This window comes from Lissotriton helveticus, chromosome 1_1 (genome assembly GCF_964261635.1).
Source record: "Lissotriton helveticus chromosome 1_1, aLisHel1.1, whole genome shotgun sequence".
In the NCBI taxonomy this organism is placed as follows: domain Eukaryota; kingdom Metazoa; phylum Chordata; class Amphibia; order Caudata; family Salamandridae; genus Lissotriton; species Lissotriton helveticus.
The window spans coordinates 157507310-157527531 of NC_136057.1; positions in this window are offsets into that span (position 1 = coordinate 157507310).

Below are 20222 nucleotides of genomic sequence, written 5' to 3' on the forward strand. Positions count from 1 at the left end.
CTGCTTGCCTCAGGAAGTGTCCCACGTACAAAGAATCTGCACCCTGGTTCATCCCGGTCTAAAGGATCGACAGAGCCAATGCAGGAAATTAGAAAGAATTTGGAGAAGGGATTATGTATCAGAGAACCTAATTCTCCTCAAAATTGCTCTCAGACATTACCATCATCTAATTAAGGTGGGAAAAAGGCCTAGTATTCCAACCTCATTAATCAGGCAATGGCTAACCAGAAACTTATTTTTAATATCGTGAAATCCTACACTAACCCAAAAATATTAGATCAGGAAATTCAACCTTCACAATGTCTGTGTCATCAAATCGCATAATATATTTAACAAAAAATCACTGACTTGACGGTGGATTTCATTGAACCTATCTCCCCGATCAAAAATCTCTTATCTTTAGGGACCACAGGAGAATTGTCTTGTTTTCAAGGAATCAATATGGACCAGTCCAGACAAGCCATCCTCTCCTGCAAATCAGGTTCACCATTTGACCCATGCCCCACAAGAGTATTTCATGCACTCGTGGATATTATACACCCAATGGTAAATAATCTGATTAACTCTTCATTTGAATCCGCTTTTCTACCAGACAGCCGGAAGATCAAAAAAAAAAGAAAATTGCAGACCCCACCTCTTTATCCAACCTCAGACCCATATCACTGTTACCTTGGATGAGTAAAATAGCGGAGAAGCTGGCAATAAGCAATCAAACGATTTCCTCCAAAAAGAAGATATCTTACACACCAAACAATCTGGTTTCAGACCAGGTCATTCAACAGAGTCAGTGCTGCTTCATACTACGAAAACATTAAAGTTTGCCCTCGATCAAGGCAGAGACGTAGTACTGATTCTGTTGGATTTATCGGTGCATTCGATACGGTCTCCCATGACATTCTGAGGGACAGACTCAAGTTGAGTGGCGTTACTAACAAGGCGCTCCCCTGGTTCTCATCATTTTTAGACAACAGACGGAATATTGTGACACTTGGCTGCCACAAATCCTCATAAAAACAGCTATCAGCAGGCGTACTGCAGGGTTCTTCCTTGAGCCTGACGTTGTTTAATTTATACATGACCCCATTGCTTACTTTAATTGACTTCTTCGGGGTCGAAGCTATCACATATGCAGATGACACCCAGATCGTTGTTACCTTAGATAAAAACTCCACCACTGCAGAAGAGAATTTCCACCACTGCCTAAAGGCAGTTATGAATTGGATGAAACTGAACCATCTGAAGTGTAACAGCCAGAAAACAGAAATCATGCTATTCGGGAAGGCCAATCCCTTCACACCCAGTCAGTGGTGGACGGCCAACACAGTTCCACCAACAAACACTGCGGATACAGCATGAAATCTAGGAATCAAGTTTGATCCAACCCTATCTTTTCATAGCCAAGCACTTGCAGTGGTAGGTATGTGTTTTCATACCATAAAAATATTGAAAAAGTTGTTAGATCTTTTTCTGATGAATGCCAGGAAGACAGTGGCTTGTGCATTGGTTTTGTCTCAATTGGACTACTGCAACAGCCTCTATGCAGGTACCAAAAAGCAGTTCTGAAAAAGTTGCAGGTGGTCCAGAATGCCACGGCTAGGTTGATACTTCGTCTTCCGAGAGGATCTCCATCAGAGGCAGCACTCAAACGGCTGTACTGGTTGCCAATCCATTAAAGGATTTTATTTAAAGTCCTGGTAATCATGTTCAAAGCCCTAAAGGTAACAGGGCCGTCTTATCTTAGGTCAAGAATACACCCTTATACTACGCAACGTCTGCTGCAGTAAACCTCAGGCAACCTCCTAGCAGCCCCCAGTTATCGGTTGAAAACAAAAGGGGGGGGAACCATTGCTGTACTAGGAATGAAGGCCTGCAATATGCTGCCACTACAGTTGAGACTGGCACAATCAGAACTTCTCTTGAAGAAGCTCCTAAAAACATGGACGTTTTCTGCATTTGATAAATTGGTACTCCCTCTCATCTGAGCTTCCCCTTTACTTTGCCCTTCTACTTGTCCCATACTACACCCCTCATGCCAGCACCAAGATACTTCTTGGAGTGAATGTTGCGCTTTATAAATACTTTCATTCATTCATTCAGTTACTCTTATTATGTGTTTTATATGGCTAGGTGTATGTGTCAGTAAGTCCAGGAGAAAATCAATATATTGTTGAATGGAGTAATCCACAACAAACGCATGGATGAATCCTGGAATCCAGAACATGACTGGAAGGATACCAACCTGCTAAAGATGGCCACAATACTTTAAACAATTACCACCACCATGCCAGGCCACCATTATGTCATGGGTGGGATCCATCGTGCTAGGGGTGGACCTCATGGTGGCTGAGTTGTTCCTTGTGTGAAAGGGGACAGTAGAAACAAGAGGTGCTAGGGGTCGAGGGTGAGAGACTGCCATAGCAAGGGACACCCCAGAGACACACACTAGACATGCAAAAACTGAGACAGACACACAGACAAGCCTGTATACACACATACACACACACAAACACATATGCTAGACAAGCAAAAACCAAGATAGACACACACCGAGTCTCACACTCACCCCCATTTACACATACACACACACACATACGCTCACACACACACACTGAGGCAGACATGCATCTACAGATGCACACCCATTCACATTCTCACACAGACACACACACATGCAATTACAGACAGACACACAGATACGCATGTACACACACACACCCATGCACACACACACACACACACACATGCAAAAACAGACAGACACAGATACGCATTTACACACACACACACACAGACTGCATATACACTGTCCTCACAAGATCCCTGGTGCACCTGCCTCACACACACACACACACACACACACACACAAGGACACAAGGCTGGTTTTAAGTTGGTTCTCTTCATTCCAGATCCCAATGTTTCAAGGTGGACCAATCCGTGTCCCACCTTGCAGGAGTCACCTTGGGTGTTCCACAAGGTTCAGCACTGTCCTCCACGCTCTTTAACTTGTTCATGGAGCCTCTGACGGAAATTTAAAAATCATCCAGCATTCGCTATCATATGGATGTGGATGGTACCCACCTATACCTGAAGATCACCTCCGCCGAAGACATTCAGTCCCTCAACTCAGTCCTGCTGGAAACACAAAGCTGCTGACACAGAATCACCTGAAGCTTAATGCTCTTACAACTGAATTCCTACTGATCTCACCCCACAACCAATCCCTCGTCATGGAACAATGGTGGAATCAGCTGCCGGATCTTAACTGCAGTCCACACCTCGTGGACTCTGCATCATCTCTGGGTAACATTCTAGACAAAAGCCTGAACATGCAGGAGCAGATCAGCTCCCTCACCAAAGGAGCGAACTTTCAACTCAGTTTACTTAGGAAACTCAAACCCTTCCTCCCTGCTCATGACCTCAATGCGGCGGTACAAATATTAGTGATCTCAAAGCTGGACTACGGAAGGGCAACACTTTGTGGCCTGCCTAGAGTGAGGACAGCTCCTCTTAGGGCTACCCTCAATTCCCTGCTAGTCTTTTAACTGGTACAAAAAAATCCCACCACATCTCGCCAGACTTGCGGAACTGAATTAGCTTCCATGTGAAGCTCGGATTCAGTTACAAATTGAATGCATGGATCACAAAGCCATCAACTTCAAGACCCCGCTGTACCTAGCGCAGAAACTGGAACTCTCTTGTGTTCTAGAGCCTTCAGAAGCGCCAGCACCCTTTTGCTTAAACCTCAAAAACTCAAGAAAAAAAGACCTAGAACCAAGCCTTCTCAGGGATGGTTCCGAGGATCTGGAACTCCCTTCCTCCCGAAGTCAGGGTGAACCCTTCTACTGTCTTCTTCAACAAAGAGGTCAAAGGGCTCCTGATGGAGAAATTTCTGCCTTAGCCTGGCACCTGCATCGGATTCTGGGTCCATACCCGTTGACTCTGATGATTAGGTTGTACTATTCCAGACTGTGATTTTGCCTGTTCGTGTGTTTACTTTTCCCTCACAAGATTGTTGGACAATTTTAGACTTTGATTTTGTCACTGTGTTTATTCTGTTTAGTTTGTTTATACCCTTTGATGCATAATCTGTAATATACCCTTATGATGCATAATCTGTAAAGTGCTCTGATACCCTCAGTGGTCATGTTCGCGCTATATAAAACGTTCTAAATAAATACACATACACACACGCATAGGCAGCATGTACACTGTCCTCACAAGATCCCTGGTGCACCTGCCTAACACACACATGCACAGGGACAGCATGTACACTGTCCTCACAAGATCCCTGGTGCACCTGCCTCCTGCCTCACACAAAGCAGAAACTATGCAGGTGAAATGTGTGATGTGCCTCGCGGCCCAGCTCGGGCCAGATCCTACTTGCCTGTCGTTGTCATGTGTGGCTTCAGGCAGTGATGAATCACAGCTCTAGACCCTGGAAGTGCCTGCAAGAATTCCTGAGGGGGTTTTTCCCCCACACTCTGGAGCAGGGGAGATAAGACCAGAAGTTGTGACACAAAGAGAGAATGATTTATTCTTTGTATGCCTCCTTATCTGTAGCTGGAGCTGCCGCTTTAATACAGATAAATGGTTCAGAAATGATTTGTATTATTGTGTTTCCTTCTCCAGCCCCTCGTGCAAGGCAGCCTGCAGCCGCCTCCCAGGCGGTCTCTGCATACTCATTCACACGGGTTTCTTTCATGTCCCATTTCAGCTCCATTTCACATACATATCTCGCAGACATTGGAGATTGTCTGGCGGTCAATGCAGGCGTCTCTGCCCAGCAAAAGCGCTCACACGGAATGGTGAGCAGCACGTTTAGGCACTATATTGAAGATGGGCATTTGCACAAGTGTTCTCCAGGTCTGTGCTGGGTGTAGGGTTCAGAGGAATGAGGCATCCTCTTCCCACTCTGTACATTATTCTGTGAACTCAGGCCCATGACCCATAAAAAGAAAGGCATCACCTATTGTTAGATAAAAAATGTAATTAAATTATAAACCAAACACAATCAAATGTAGTAAAGTATTGCATCTTGCCAGCACACTCATGGGTACAATTCCCACACCACCGAAGCACTGTTAAATAGTTTTCTTTTCTTCCACTCTGCCCAAAGCAAGGGGCATATTATCAAGAACGGCGCTAAAAATTATCGCCGGTTTAGCAGCAGAAAACTGCCGCTAAAGCGTTGATAATGGGCTTGATAATTCCAATAGAAGTCCATGTTCTGGTGTGAACAGGGGCTCTATTGGAATTCTCCAGGGCATATTAACAAGGACATTATCGTCGCTTTAAAGGTAGTTTTCTGCTGCTAGACCAGCGATAATTTTAACGCCATTCTTGATAATATGCCACCAAGGAAGCTGCGAGCGCTGGACCAGTCACACCTGCTCTGCAGACAGGGTTCTAGGGCCACATTACATGCTTCAGCATCAATCTTTACACAGCATTGACCCTTGCTACCCGTTGAGTGTTATTTCTGTTACACAGTTTTCGTGTAGCGCATTCAGTGCCAGAAACACAGGGGCAGCTCCTCCAGGTTGGGGCTCCACTTTATTTGTTTTCTGTCAATTGTTTATTGCCCTAAAAGAGAGTAATAATGTATTATTCATTATTAGTATACCAAAGAATGGAGTACATTTAGCTGGACTCTTCCTGTGCTTGTAAATGTATGTTGTGTGTGTGCTTGCACTTGTGGGTAAGAGAGTGTTTTTCTGAGAGAATGTGTGTGTGAATGCGTGTGTATGTGTAAGCATGTATTTGTGAGTGGAAGTAAAGGTTGTGGGGCAGATTTACAAGCCCCTTGCGCCTCTTTTGCGCCGCCGTTGCGTCACTTTTGTGATGCAGCGGCGGCGCAAAAGATGCACCATGGTGCGGGGTATTTACAACGTGACGCATCTGGGAGATGCGTCACGTTGTAAAGCTCTGCGCCATAAGGAGGCGTTCCCGCGCAGGGGGGGTGTTCCTGCGCAGGAACGCCTCCTAAAAGTGGCCGAGTGAAATCTACAAGATTTCACTCAGTCACTTTTAGGCCAATGCTGCGTCAAAAGCCTGCGCCTGCTTGAAGCAGGCGTAAGGATTGACGCAGCATTTGAAGGATAGGGCACCCTAGAGCCTTGCTGGAGCTGCGTCGCACTACCGACGCAACTCCAGCAATGCACCACTTTTACAGCACAGATGCGTGGCGCATCTGTGCCGTTTTTGCCTCATGGTGCTCCGCATTGTAAATGCGGCGCATCCATGGTGGCGGAGACATGGCGCACAATAAGTGGCGCATCCCTGCTGATATGCAGGGATGCGCCACTTATTGTAAATATGCCCCCAAATGTTTTGTGATGTCACCTCCGATACCTCGGGCAGTTTGGTGAATTGATGTTCGTGTGCACGCTGTGAGAACGGCCTCACTGCATGGTGGCCAGTGTCAGCGGATGCCAGGGATGGGAGTCGCAGCGCTGAGCCTGATGTCCAACGAAGATGTGCAACAGTTCACAGAAATCTGATAAACAAAATCAAAATCAGCCAGGGCTGGACTGGGAATCAAATCCGCCCCCCCTTCCCCCTCAAGGGGGGGTGGTTGGTAGGGGCGGGGTTGTGGGTGCCGCCGAGCAGGAGAAAGTAAAAAACAAGGCAAAAGCAGGAAAAGCACTCAGAAAAACGGGGAGGAAGCAAGACAGTGCAGCAACGCGGGAGAGCTAGCCTGGGGTAGAGTTCCAATAAGCGATGGAGATCCTTGCAGTACAAACAACAATACTTAGACATAGTTTAGTCATAGTTTAGTACTTTTCCACATTTGTATGTGTGCTGTAGAGTGCAGGACACATGCAAAGTTGGAAACATTTTATGGAAAAGAAAACCTTTCTCAAATGTTACATCTGCCTCGAGGAGGTATACTTTTTTGGCAAATCCCTGTCTGACTTGTTTAGGAAAAAAAGGGTTTCCATCAAAATCCACGGGTGGTTGTATTAAACGCCCCTGTACAATCCATGGTACAGCCTCTTGATGCAAAGTAGCACACAGTGCACAATGTGTTACTTTAGAGTCACTTTTTAGTGCAAAACTAAAAGGAAATCCTTAGACAACGCTTTCACCGGATTACGGGGCATATTACCAACAATTAGCGATATTTATCGCTAACTAGGCTTAGCAACGAATTTTTTATCTCTAAGCATCGCCGGAAATTAGATAACTTGCTATTAGGAAGGTTTATATCCACAGCGATAAATTTTCCGGCGATAGCGTGAATATCGGTGCGAATACAGCGATATTCACGCATTAGCGACAAAATGCTCTTAGCCATGTTATCCACCTCCCATTGGATAACATGGCTAAGAACTGGTCTGAGCAGGCGTTAGTTTTTGGAGATATTCGCGCTTAGCGTGAATATTTCCAACGCTCGCCTGCCTTGTTAATAGGCGATAGCGACGTTATCGACTTCTCTCAGTCACTAACGGGTTGGGTACGCCCACTTTACATGTCATTAGCGATAAGCATCGCTGACATGCAAAGCGGGTCCCAAATTGCTCGCTATCGCCTAAAAGCTGTCGCTAACATCAGTTATCGACAGCTTGCTAATGGGGCGATAGAATTATCGCCGCTAAATCAGCGATAATTGTCTATCGCCCCCCTTGGTAATATGCCCCTGTATCCTTTTTTGTTATGCAAACCTGGCACACATTGTTGGTAAATTAAGGCCATTGTGCAATGGGAGGCGCTCATTTGTTGTCACGACAACTAGTGAGGACATGCAGTGGCAGGGCCAGGGCAGTGCCCTCAGCCAGGTGGCGAAGATACTGACCAGGTGTTGGAAAGCTAAGGATAGCAAGGGGTAGAACTAGCCTGCGTTGATTACTTATCAGGTGCAGGACAGGTTGACCACTATGGCTACCACCAATCCTGTTGCAGGGTGGATGATTCTTCTGGTGTAGTGGACGAAATCGAGGAAGATCCTCAGACCTGTTTGGAGGATGCAGTCATTATTTTTGCTTCAATTCCTGCCTGGCTCTCAGTCACTGTTCAACTTTGCATCGTGAAAAAGAAAATGCTCTGAGTGAAATTCTAAGAGGAGGTTGCCAGAGTGGGAACTCTAGAAATTCTACATGTAGTCTGATCATTTTTAAGTTCTGCATTAGCCAAGAACTTTTGTTTTTTAAAAATAAATTCTTACAATACATACATATGCATACATGCAGATAGGGCTCTCAGTCCTCCTCATCCATTGGTCTGTTGAAGTGCCATTGCATGCTGTTTCTGCCCACAACAGCATACTGCAAAGGGCAATGGTCAGTTCATGTCAGCGGAGGGCTCCTAGAACTACGAGTGATGACAGTTGCACTGTGCACAATATGCACATCTTCCCAAAAATTCATTGGCCAATTTCCCCTTTTTTAAAGAACTCGTTTTTTTCCCTTTATCACTTTAATGAAGGACCAGCAGCTCCCAGATATTGCTACTGTGGCCTCACTGCCATTTGCAGCTTGCCACAATGCATTGGTGGCTAGCATATATATATATTTACGGTGATGAGGCAGGCAACATACGAGTAGCTTAAAGATCATTTTTTTAAAACACACCTACCTTTCAGACTTGCCACACAACGTCCTCTTCGCTCGCGTAGCTTCACTCCTGGAAGGTGTGGACCACGAAATTGCCCTCTCCAATCCTGGCAAGTCTCTCAACATGAGAGTCATGTCAGGATTGGAGGAAGTGGCCTCTCGCAGCACTCCTAAGGGCACTGAAGGCCTGCGTTTTCTCTAAGCTATTGAATATAGCTATGTTAGAGAAGTTTAAAATGCGCAGGTCTGGCTGGCAGTCGCAAGACAGCCGGCTAAAGGGACAGGCCCACTTTAAACATAAGTGCGCAGATTCCTGCTGCCACTCGGCAGCACAGCCCCGCCCCATCCTGAAACTCAGTTCAGGATGGGTTGCTTCAAAATAAAATGGTAATAAATAAACTTTATTACCATTTCTTTTTTGTTGCTACGGGGCATGTTTCAAGGCGACGCCTCTCTGCTCACACGAGGGAGCCACTCCTGCTGTAATGCACACAGGTGTCTGTAGTGTTACCCATCCTGAAATGGGATTTAAAAACATTCTAAGATGTCGAGATGTACGTGCACATGGTTGTGCAAGCACCTGAGGCCATGTTTGAATGGTTTTTGTTTTACTTTACCAGAAAAACATTGAAAGATGGCCACCAAGGTGTGGACATACATGATTATCATCAGCATCTTTGACTCTTTGAATGGGTTTTGGTATCTTTCAATACTAGTCATTGAATAAATCAGGAATTGGCAAAGCAAATAGGTGAAAGGGCGAGATTTTGATCGATACCTTATATCTATTGATCCAAACCTCGATCTGGTCGACTGAACCTTTATTGCCTGTCTTGGAAGGAAACAGTACACCTATCTGCAAATTAGTTCACCCAAGAAAGGACTCTACTCTCAAAGATCACGGACAACTTCTAGGTTTCAAAAGTTTATTGTAAAGATATAATGAGCTGCAAATACAAGCATCTCAGAATGAGATTCACGAGATACACAGGTCCAATTACATACATGTGCTCTCGAAAAGCCCTCAGACGAGCAACAGAAATCACTAACACTAGTTCTAAAAATAGCAAAGCTATCAGCATAGACGCATATCTCTCCTTCATTTAGGTTGGAGGAAAACAAACACAGGTTAGGCGTCCCTACCCTGTTCTAGATGGTATCCCTACTTAACCAAATCCCAACCTAACAAAGGTGTCAGCAATGAATGACCCCCAAGGGAAGTCACCCACTCTAAGTCTCTTGGTGAAAACCTAAAGTTCTCCAGTCATGACCCCTCACTGCCTACCCATCCGCTCTCTAAAGGGTCCTCAGGTCTCTGCTCTAACTCCACCCAGGGGTGCTGTCCCTAATACAAAACAGTCAACAACATTTGAGACGCCCCTTGCGAAACGCCTCTCACGTGGTGCAACTTCAGGCTTTTTCCATGATGCTTTGTATTGGGCCTCAGACGTTAGAGTTGACCTTGCTTCTCAGTCTCTTCTCCGGCCCGCTGATACCCCTTAAACATTCCAGAACCCTCCTCCATGTCTGGGCCGTCTACTGAACAGGCCTCTATTCATTCACTTATAATTGGATCCCCCCTTTCCTGTTGCAGACAGATATCTGCCGCCAAGAACCCAACTCTCATAGACTTCTAAAAAGGCTTGCAACATTTCTCAGCCCAGACATGTACGTGTAAATCAATGCTAAAACATTTCAGGCCTACAATATTTCACATTATGATTATAGCATTCTATTTCTTCATTTAATTAAAGCATGTTAAAACTCTTATTCTATTATTTAGAAAACATTACTCTAAATCATGGCCCATTAATGCAATGACCAAAAACGTTAAACAATCTGTGTCGTGAAAAGAAACACCTTCCCTTTTAGCTCCAGCTCTGGCCCTGAGGCCTACCACGTTCTGCGTTTTACCACAGACCATCTTATATGTTAACAGCTACACGACATAGATTCAAAATAATCACGTCTAATAAAATCATATAATGTCACACATTTCTATATTAATTCCACTTCTACTTAAATCTCTATATTAGCTATACATTTAGAATATAATTTCAGATACTATTAGCACTCATGGCATTTCTCTTCATGAATTATGCTCTCTATAGGTAAGTATGATGTACTCATATATTTATATCAGTTTGCGCTCTCTCAGTTCCCCCCTTTGATGACCTCTCGGGGTCATCACTAACATTTAAACTGCAGTTATTGCTGGCGTTCTCTGCGCTTCCAGAGCTCTCAGGCTCCTGTACTGATTATCTTGTATGGCAGCCAATCTCTGCAACTGTTCTCTTTGGGCCCTTTCTGACCTTCTTGCTCTGTACCATTTGAATACCCTCACCAATCCCCACAATATTATCCCACAGATCAATATTATGATGATAGGCTTTAGGATATACCAAATAAAGCTTTTGCCTAAGGTGGAAAACCACCCTCCAACTGTACTTATTCCGTGGCCCACCTTTTCCCAGACATTTTCTCTACTCAAGTCTTCGATCTCTTTGTGTATATTAGTTATGTTCTTAATAACTTTCTCAAGGGGTTTTGAAAGGTCTGGAATGTAAGTGCAACATTCCTGAACCTTCAAAGCCTTACAGACTCCGCCCTCTTTTGCTAATAAGACATCTAATGCAAGCCGATTTTGAAGAACCATAGCCCTTATCGATTGCATCTCTCCTTCTACCAGCATTAAGGACTGTGCAGTGCTGGCAGACAACCTGTCGACAACTGTTGCCAGTCGTCTAATTTTAACATCATTAAGGATTATTCCCAAAAGAGGGAACATAGCTCCAAAGACATCTCCAACCATTTCTGCATCGCCTAAGTCTCTCCTTCCCCTCGATGATGTCTGGCCCTCAATGATCAATAAGTCTTGTGCATGATATATTTTGGGGAAGACAATTGCCAAGTAACATGATCCATACCAGTTGTCAGGTAGTCTCACGTAAGCATTTCTTCCACATACAAAATACACATTTGGAATCACTTGCATTCCCTTCAGGAAATCCTTAGTGTAGTACTCTAAATTAAAAGCATGTTCACAGTCAACTTCACCCACGTATACATTTTCATAATACGTTTTGGCTCGGTGAAGACATAACTTTCCTTTCTGCGCTTTATCTAAAGCTATTGGACCACTACTACCCTTTCTCTTATGTGACTTCTCTTCCTCGGTCCAATCTAATTTCCCTTGTCCTGATTTTTTCAAAATCTTTTGTCTCCTGTAACGATCATCCACCTGCCCTATGAACTTTTTCTCGACTTCTGACACCTTGCATGTCAGGTTATTTCTACGGGCATGTGAAGTATCTAAGGTAATCCAAGGAATGAAGAACTTGGCCAATCTGTCTTCACTCTTCCAGTAATCCCATTTATTCATCTGCTTATAATTCGGGACTTCTGGCAACACAGAATCATAATTGGAGAAATAGTATTCAAAACTATCTCTCTCATAAAATATACTAAGCAATAAGCTACATGTAATGCCATATGTCAGAGGGAGGTGATGATATCGAATTCCTTCATCTACAGACGCAGGCAACTGCATGCAGACGTAGCAATCCTTAACCTCCATGGCATCCACGTATTCATACAAAAGTTTAGCATAAGCATTTGACCTAAAGTCTCCTTGGGACTCGTCTACATGTAACCTGCGGGCTTCTGCAGCCAATAACGCTTTCTCTTGAGTGTTTTCCCTTTTCTCACCTGCAACAGTGGGTGTAAGTGTTACTACAGAATTCGCATCAGTTACCTTTACCTCTTCCTCATGTCCCTTTACATAAGAAATTGTTACCACTAAAGCTATTAATATTATCACTCCTACTATTAGTGTACCTATTATACATTTAGCTCTGCGGTTCGGGGTGCCGGCCTCCATTTCGTCAGACAATCTAGCTTTTCCCTTTCTCTTTGCAAAAAAAGTTCTTTTCCTCTCGTTCCTTTACAGTCTCTTTCAATCCTTTTTTGTCTTTAGAATCCACACAGCTGGAGGCTGACAGCCTTTTTCGCAAAAAGTCCTTTCACAGTTCAAAAGACAACCCTAGCCCTTCTCCATCCACTCAAGGGGTTCCCTAAAATTCTCTGCTTCCTGGGCGCTAGGTAATCTTCTTTTCTTCTGCTTGCTTTATTTACAAAGTCCTTTAACAATCGACTATTAGATTTGTGGTTGCAGCTTCAATAGCATAGTTCAATATTTCCATGCGAAGAGTATGCTCTTCATGTGCTGTTATCGTGGTACCAAAGTCGGGGAATTTCAATTCTGTAAGAAACATGTGTTTTAACTTGCTGAGGCGGGGAGGTCTGGGGAGCACGAATGTTAGTGACCCTTCTTGTTCGACACCGGGTACCAACAGTTGTATTTCCACGGTGATAATGGGCTCAGAACTGGACACCACCACCGCTCGGATCCTCCCTGTCTCCGGTTTCACAGACATTTGTCGCCAGATATGTCCACTCAGGTGTGGAGTATCTTCTGTTAGGCACACGCACTCTACTTGACCTCCTTCGGTTCGGTGCCTCAGCGCCCTGAGCACCTTCTTCTGGGTCTGAGTCTTCTGATATCGGAGGAAGGGTTGCTTCTGGAGTTGACCTCAGGCTAGAACTTCTTCTTTGCGGCCAATTTGCTTCTCCACGTGCCCTTCTACTCCTTCTCCTTCTGGTCTGTTCTCGCTCTCTTTCAGACCTGTCAGGGTCAGACTCGTACTCCCAGCTGTCTTCTCCTTCTGTAGCGTCTTCTGTTTCGCTGTTGTACTGACCGTCCTCAGCTTGGTCAGACTCGTTCCCTGCTTCCACTGGCACCTCTACAGCTTGGCTAGCCCCCTCTATGGCTTCTTGGTCCTCAGCTGGACGTCCATCCGAGAGAGGAGCTGTTTCCAGAGGTGCTGGAACCCTTTTCGTATGCGACGCGTGTATCCAGTTGGGCAGGCCTCCCACCTTTACAGCTGTACTTGTGATCAGGATGACCTGGTAGGGCCCACGCCAACGAATATCCAAGCAGCTTCTTCTCACATGTTTCTTCACCAGGACCCAGTCCCCAGGATACAGGTCATGGCAAGGGCCCTGGCACGCTGGAACCTCTGCAGCCTGCACCTGAAGGGACACAGAACGCATGGCGTCAGACAGCCCCTTACAATAGTCCAGGATCATATCATCTGTGATATTTAACAGTGCAGTAGCTGGAATAGATGGCAGTCTCATTGCTCTCCCCATTAACACCTCATGTGGTGACAACCCTGTTCTTCTGTCTGGGGTACTACGAAGGCTCATGAGTACCAATGGCAGGGCATCAGGCCAACTCAGGGTCGTTGAGGAGCAAACTTTCGCTATTCTGGACTTGATCGTGCCATTAATTTGTTCCACAATTCCTGAGGCTTCTGGTCGGTAACTGCAATGGAGCTTTTGGTCTATATTCAGTGCAACACAAATCATCTTCACAAGCTCGCTGTTAAAATGTGTTCCCCTATCTGATTCCAAAAAGGCCGGCACCCCGAACCGAGGGATAAGTTCTCTAAGCAGTAACTTAGCCACTGTGAGGGTGTCGCACCTACGTGTAGGGTATGCCTCAACCCATCTGGAGAACACACAAACAACCACCAGGACATAGCGGAGGCGGTTGCATCTTGGCATTTCAATGAAATCTATCTGCATTCTGTTGAATGGACCTCCAGACCTTCCTATGTGACTTAGTGCAACTGGTGTTCTTTTCCCTACATTCAGCTGCTGGCAGGTCACACAACGCTGGCACACTGCTTCTGCTGCTATTCTAAACTTAGGATTGTACCAAGTCTGTCTAAACACTCTCAGCATAGCATCTCTCCCTAAGTGTACGGGACCATGTATGAGTCTAGCCATTGGACTCACCATCTCATTGGGCAACACTGCTCTGCCGTCTGCTGAGACCCAAAAATGAGTCTCACCCATTACACATCCTGCCTTTACCCATGTTTCCTTTTCAGAATCAGGAGCATTTTCTTGCATGGTTGACAATTCATCCCAAGTATCAACAGTTTCCAGTATCATGGCTAATTCAGTTCTTACATTTATTCCACCCACATCCACCTCTGTGAAAGAGTAACCTTGTTCTGCGCAATACCGCGCAACTTCATCAGCATATCTATTGCCTTTTGAAACAAAGTCCTCATTTTTGGTATGTGCGATGCACTTTACAACTGCGATACTTGCTGGACATTGCAATGCTTCTAACAACAGGCGCACAAACTCTCCATTTCGAATGGGAGAGCCTGAAGAAGTCATGAACCCTCTTTGAGACCATAACTGCCCGTAATCATGAACTACCCCAAACCCGTATTGGCTGTCGGTGTAGATGGTGACTCGAATTTGATTGCCTGCTAAGCAAGCACGTGTTAGGGCAATAATCTCGGCTACCTGAGCGGAGTGTACTCCTTCCAGGCACCCTGCTTCCACAACTCCTTCAATTGTACAAACAGCATAAGCTGCTCTCAACTGCCCAACTTCGTCTCTTACACATGAGCCATCGACAAAGAAAACTTCGTCTGGGTCGGTCAGTGGCTCATCTACGATGTCGGGTCTGGGTTTGGTGCATAGTTCAGTCACATCGAGACAGTCATGGTCTGTATATTCATCATCATCATCAATATCATTTGGAAGTGGCATTAAGGTAGCAGGGTTCAAAACAGAGCATCTCTTGAGGGTCACGTTCTCTGCAGCAAGAATAACTTGCTCATAGCGCGTGAGCCTGCTGTTGGTCAGATGCTGTGTTTTGGTCCTGGTCATCAACAGTTCAACAGAATGTGGCACGCACACCTCTAACGGGTGCCCCATAACAATATTTTCACATCTCTCAATGCTGACACCCGTTGCAGCAACGGATTTGAGACATCCGGGCAACGCTGCGGCTACTGGGTCTAAAGTAGCTGAGAAATAAGCAACTGGTCTACGGGCATTCCCATGGATTTGGACCAACACAGACAACGCACAACCTTCTCTCTCACAACAGTAAAGAAAGAATTGTTTATTGTAATCAGGCATTCCCAATGCCGGAGCACGACACAGGTCCTCTCTCAGCTGTAAGAATGCCATCAAACAGTCTTTGTCCCATGGCACCGGATCACTCACCTCTTTGTGCGTCAGTTTTTGCAAGGGCTTTGCTTTCAGTGAAAAGTTCACGATCCACTGTCGGCAATAACCCACCATCCCTAGGAACATCCTGACCTCTCTCTGTGTCTGAGGCGCATTCATTTTCATGATCGCCTCTATCCTGTCTGGTGACACTTTTCGTTTGCCTTTCTCAATTCTGTGTCCCAAGTACTGCACTTCCGTCAGGCAGTACTGCAATTTTCCCGGGGATACCTTATGCCCATTGGCAGCTAGGTGATTTAACAAAGCAATGGAGTCTTCCCTGCAAGCTTCTTCTGTTTCTGACGCCACAAGGAGGTCGTCTATGTACTGGACCAGGACTGACTTCTGGGGCAGCACTAGATTTTCAAGATTTTTCTTCAGAAGCTGGTTAAAGATCGATGGACTCTCTGTATACCCCTGAGGGATACGACACCATGTTAGGACGCGATTTTCCAGCTTAAATGCGAAAAGAAAATGGCTATCTTCGTCCAAAGGGATCGAAAAGAAAGCCTGACAAAGATCTATCACAGTGAACCACTCAGCTTGGAATGGAATCTGAAACAGTATCACTGATGGATTCGGTACCACTGGACAACATGAAACGACTATGTTATTAATCTTTCGCAGGTCCTGTACTATCCGAAATTTCCCATTGGGTTTCTGCAGACCCATAATCGGGGAGTTGCATGGACTACCCACAATTTCTTTCAGTATTCCCTGTTTAATCATGGACTCGATCACGGGTTTTATGCCTGCAATCGTTTCTGGAGTCAATTTATACTGGGGTGTTCTTGGGAACTCAGCATGCGGTTTCACTACAATTTTCACTGGGTCCACCCCTTTGACCAATCCAATCTCTTCCCCAGTGAAATCCCATACCTCTGATGCCACTGTCTCTCTCAAATCCCAGGGAAGCTCGTCTACTGTCAAAGTAGGGTACAGCTCCACACATATTCTTGAGTTTGCAACTTTGAAATCTGCATCATCATCATTAGTCAATACCTCCACTCCCTGGGGTGTACAATATATAGTACAATTCAATTTGCACAACAGGTCTCTTCCTAGCAGACACACAGGGCTTGAATCGCAAACCACAAATTGGTGCTCATCGCTGTACTTCCCTATTTTCACCTGTACCGGTTCTGTCAATTGGCTGGTTATTCTCCTGTTTGCGACCCCTACCACCTGTATGGTCTCTCCAGACATGGGCAGGTCTGGAACTGCAGCTGATCTGATCGTGGATCTAGTGGCTCCTGTGTCCACCAGAAATGTCGTAGGGCACCCTGCTACTTCTGCTTCCACATAGGGTCCCCTCTGATCTACCTCTAAGGCTGCCCCGAGGGTGCAGTCTTCTCTTTCCACTCTCTGTCCGGTTAATGGGTCCACATAATAGCATTCTTCACCTTCCACAAACAGGGGCATTTGTCTATAGGTCTTACCCATACTCCCTACTCGAGGAGGTTGCGGGAACTGGGCTCGGGGAGGAGCCCCCCCCCCTTTGAGCACCTTTCCTTGGTATGGCGTCGCCCCTCTCATAGGTGCGCTCTGGACCTCTTCCTCCTCTATCTCTTGCTCTCCGATCTCTACATTGTAAGGGCACTCGCGTTTCCAATGCCCCAACTCGTTGCACTGGTGGCACCTAGTCGTTTTCTTCAAGGTAGCTATGTCTATTCTGGGTCTAAAGGTGGAACTCTCCTCATTACCCTTGTTCTGACTGTACTGCTTCTTTCCTCCGGTACCTGTCCCTTGCTGCTGTTGCTGTTGGCCCCCCTTTCCTGCTGTCTGCAATTGTACCACCATCAGCTTCTCTTTTAGTTTCTTAGTCTTGGAGTCTACCTCATCACAGCAGTACCTGGCATATCTCAGTATTTCATCTAGGGGTCTACTTTGCCAACAAATCGAGTGTTGCTGAATCATTAAACTAATATCCGGTCTCAGTCCCAGGACGAACTTGGACACAAATTGCCCTATGTCCTTTGGATCCATTACATCCAAGCCGCTATACTGTTTAAACGCCTTCAGCAATCTCTCGTAATATTCATGGACTGTCTCTTTGGGTTCCTGTCTCGTTCTGTCTATTCTGACCCAATCTATGTCTTGCATTGGCACTTTTTCTTTCAGCCAAGTCATCACTCTCTCGAATTTTGCCATCACGATCTCGGACGGCCCATTAGTCCTAGCATCTCTCTCTGGCTCCGTTGTGGGCCACTCAGCGCTAACCTTGCATGCTGTCCACAGATCTCCTGGTACTACAATGTCAAACAGCGTGTTCAGATCTATCCATAGGACTTTTGAGATCTTTACAAACCTCTCGACTTGCTTGTACCACTCCACGGGGCTCTCTCGTAACTTGGGGAAAGATGTGGTAAAAGCAGCTAAATCTCCCCTACTCCAAGGGACATGTACATAGCTCCCATTGGCAACTTCACGCAAAGGGTAAGCTTCTATTCCCTGCTGTCCTGGTGTTATACCAATCATGCTTCTTCTGCCGGTCCCTTTCTTGGACCACCTCTCTTCCCATTTATCTAGTGCCCTCCATGTCCTTATTCCAGTAATCAGTTCCCTTATGTGTGTTTTCAGCCCAATCGTTCTCCTCTCATCTAGATCTCGATCTGAGTAATGTAGCCTGTGGTTACCCTGTAATGCTTTGGTTCTTGACAAGTCCACCATATATTTGCCTGCTAGTTCGACTAACTTCTCATGGACTGCTCTCGCCTTTCGTGTGATGTCCTTTGCCATATACAGTATTTCATCCTGTTCATACATTTCCATTCTTTCTAAAGGCAGGGTACCATCTACCATGTCATCCAGATCTGACCTTAAGCTGGAGACATCAAGTCTCTTGGCTTTTATCTCAGCTCGCAATATGTCTTTTGAAGGGGGCTCGCTGGTCTCCCTACCATCCCAACTTCGAGCTCTGCGTTTGGGCTCAGGAGAATTAATGGGTGGCCTCCCTTGCTCCCATCTCTCCAGGTCCCATGCTCGGCCATCCGATCTTGGAAGGTGATGGAACACGGGCCTTTTATCCCTACTCTCTCTCTGCCTACTCTCGTCTTCTTCTCTCCTCTCACCGCACATCTCTCTGTTATTTTCCCTCTGTTCGCTACACTCCCTTTGCCTCGTATCGCTCAGTATCCGATACGATCCTTCCTGGTTCCCCATATTCCCTGGGCTGCGCTCATTTCTGTCATCACAGGGACTATGGTGCGACCTCTCACAACTCCCATTCTGTTCTCTGGTGGCAGGCACACAGTGTGGACACTTAAAGCTGTTCCTGTACTCTTGCGCTCTCCTCTCCCCTTCACTGAGTATCGGGCACGCCACCCCTCCACTCCCGGGGCCCCCGTTCTCCAGGTCTGTTCTACCTCCACTCCGGGCCCAATGGGTGACTCCCCTACTCCCTCTACAGTCCCACTCCGGGCTACTCTCACCAGCCCCGCAGTGAGTTCGTGCTCTGCTGTCCTGACTTTCCCTTTCTGCTTCTGCAGCATTGATGCACTTTTGAGCCTTCACTGCCTCATCCCACTGCTTCATGTACTCATTTAGCTCTTGAAAGGATTTTCGTCCAGATCCCCTCAGATCCATTGGCCATCTAGGGCCCCCAGGATCTCCCCCTGGGTCCCCTGCTGTGTGCATCGGGGTGCTCCACTCTCTGGGTATCGGCATCTGACTTGGGGAATTAGTGGTATCGTTCCTCCTTGCCTGCTCTGCTCTTTCTCTGTCTTTCCTTTTCCGTTCTTCCCCTTTTGCTCTCTCTTGGTCATATATCGATATTATAGGACCTATGGTAACAGGTACCTGTAGTGCATCTGGTAATGGGTAGGATGTGGCGCTTTCCGTTTCCGGCGCTCTTTGTACCACAAACCTACCGACTACCTGTTGCACCTGACTAGGCTGGAGCAACTCTTTCTTTGGCTCAGGATCCCACTCTGAACTGGGAAGCGGTCTATGCTCTCCTGCATTGCCCCCCTTTTCTCCTTCAGTATTCTCGACCTCTCCCCCTGCTCTATTATACGGGGGTGGCCTGTCTGTCAGTAATCTGTTTATCAGGCTGTCCTCTGTTTCGCTCTCATCATCTTCTTCTAGGGGGCTTTTATTTACTGGCGCCTCTAACACTGGGTACAGTTTATTTATTTCCAAATTATGCACTCTCCATCTTTTAGCATCCGCATCCCACCTGGCATCCTGTACTGCCCTTACCGAGCGTTTCACCCTTTCTTGTCGTCTATTCATATTCCTTTCATGCGCTGCCCTAAGCCATGCTTCAAGGGCTTCAAACTGGGTCGGTCTAGGCAAGGGTCTCTTTGAGGTCATGACTGATTTCAATCGATGTAACACCTCTAATCTGAACGTCCCGTACTTCGGGAACGTCAGTTCCTCGTTTCCTTCAGTAATCTTACTCCACTCTGATATCCAAAGGATCGTATGCAACCCAACATTTACTGCCATATAACGAGCTGGCGTACCCTCCGGCGGGGCTTCTTCCCCTTCATACGATCCTCGCCTCTCTTTCTTAAACAGCGCTTTCAACCATTTAAAACACTTCATAATTATGCGCACAAAATCCAG